The sequence below is a fragment of the Copadichromis virginalis genome, linkage group LG16, assembly GCF_057382275.1.
Source record: "Copadichromis virginalis isolate Kocher_CV1m ecotype Utaka linkage group LG16, C_Virginalis_male_GT1.1, whole genome shotgun sequence".
NCBI classification, from domain to species: Eukaryota; Metazoa; Chordata; class Actinopteri; order Cichliformes; family Cichlidae; genus Copadichromis; species Copadichromis virginalis.
In genome coordinates, this window is record NC_140633.1 from 33,502,866 (window position 1) to 33,504,922 (window position 2,057).

At 37.3% G+C, this 2,057-nt stretch overlaps 1 long non-coding RNA gene across 1 annotated transcript; it reads left to right on the forward strand.

Moving 5' to 3' along the window:
* Nucleotides 1-657: 657 nt before the first annotated feature.
* On the forward strand, nucleotides 658-1,762 carry LOC146691167 (uncharacterized). The gene is made up of 2 exons (XR_014915771.1): nucleotides 658-935; nucleotides 1,515-1,762. It is a non-coding gene; the product is annotated as an uncharacterized LOC146691167 (long non-coding RNA).
* Nucleotides 1,763-2,057: the final 295 nt, after the last annotated feature.

Consider the following 2,057-nt stretch of genomic DNA (forward strand, 5'->3'; position numbering starts at 1 on the left):
GAGAAAAAGTTATTATTTGCAGGCTTGTTACAAGTGGTGATTGTTAAAGCTCATACAGGCCTAGAGTGGCCTAGAGCGGCGGTCCCCAACCTTTTTTGCGCAACGGACCGGTTTATGCCCGACATTATTTTCACGGACCGGCCTTTAAGGTGTCGCGGATAAATACAACAAAATAAAACTAGTACCGGTACCGAAAAAAAGAAGATTTATTCATAACACACGTGAAAAGACCCAGGAAAACCGAGTTAACGATAAAAACGATAACAAAATAATGCTGAAAACCGATAAAAACCCTGAAAACCATACATTTCACACCTGAGCCTCAACTCTTGCGGCCAGGTACCAAACGACTCACGGACCGGTACCGGTCCGAGGCCCGGGGGCTGGGGACCGCTGGCCTAGAGTATTCCGTGACTATTTGGCGAGTCGCAGTTGGAGGTTGCTGGTATTTGCCATAGTTGTCTTTTTACTGCCATCTTTATTCAAAATCCAATAATTACCAAGAGAATTAGAGGTAAAAATTAACTAAAAAAAATTTAATTCAAATGCAAAATAACAGAATTTTACAGGTTAAAGTTTAAACTTGTACACAGCAAATTCAAAAGTGTTAAATGTTTTGGTGTTAATAGTCTTCTTGCAAAAGTAGAGTTAATTTTACTCTAAGCAGAGTCACATTCTTTTAATGTAACTCTGAGGTGTAAAATGATAGTAGTTAAAATCGAGTGTTAAAAATGAGTGTTTCTCTGTCAAATCTGGAGGTGTTACAATGGAAACATTAACTCTTGACCTCTTAACTCTGAACTCCTACAGGGGCTATGACACCAACAGAGTAAATTCACAGACTCCGCCCCCAGCACCATAGGCTCCAATCGAAGCTGAAGTGAAGCCGTTTCAGAACATTTTGCTCTACATATTTGAGTTGTTTGCCATGCTTGGTAAGTCATTTTTTCAAAGATTGTTTCAATTATTTCTATTAGCTTTTACTTCTGTGGCTCTTTGGAGTTGAGACAAAGCTGTGTGAAAGGCATTAGCCACGTTGCTCGCTGATAGCATAATATTCTGTTTTAGCTAGCTGAAAGGTATTGTTTGCGGGCAAATACCACAGCCTTGAAAAAAAGCTTGCATGTGAATTTTCAGTCAAACGTTTGGTCAAATACACCTAAAACAATGTCTAGAATGTGAAATGTTGGTATAATGGTGCTACTTGAAGCCTGAAAACGATCGCCCATAAAACAAAAACGAGCAAACAGCAGTAGCAGGCGTCCTGACTGGATTCTACGTTAGCATAGATCCCTCCAGAGTTTTGTGCACACGGTTTAGGTAAAAATGAAAAAGGTTGAGGTTTTACATTTAGTTCAGTATTACCTGTTGCCTGTGTCCTTGTCTTTTGGGAAAATACTTTACACAAGTAATGGCTCAAAGAGGATTCCTTTTTTTTACTGTGCTGCAATTGTTTACTGGATTATTTGTGCCGTTAATTAGTGTCAACTAATTTTTATTCAATCTCCACACAGGATATGCTTGTGAAGATGGAATATGGGGGAGAGCAGAAGTGCGTTGAAGTTCCACAAAGGGATGAATGAAGGACATGCATATTGTATTGAAGAAATAAGTGATGAGATGCTGTTATTTGCATTTACCATGTCAGACCTTTTGATAAACAAAATTCTAATGAAAGTGAGAACATGTACACTGTTACATCTTTCAGAAAATGTTTTGAAATTGTGGTGCACAGTTCAGAATAAATGTTTTTCAAAAACCATTGCATCTTTTTAGTAAATGTTTATTTCCAAAAGAAATTTCTAGAAGTTCAGAACAGTAAAATTCCCGCTTTTTAGAATGAATTAGAAGATAACTCTTACGTAGTTAAACTAAAATACTCTTTGAGAGTTAATATATAAACTCTTAACACCAAGTGTTAAATTATCAACTCCAGACAGATTTGGTGTTTAACACTAAATCAGAGTTAACGTACAAACTCTCCAAAAAGAGTTAAATTAACACTCTCTGGTGTGGACCCATATAGACACTTTAATAGTGTTGAAATCAAATCCGAC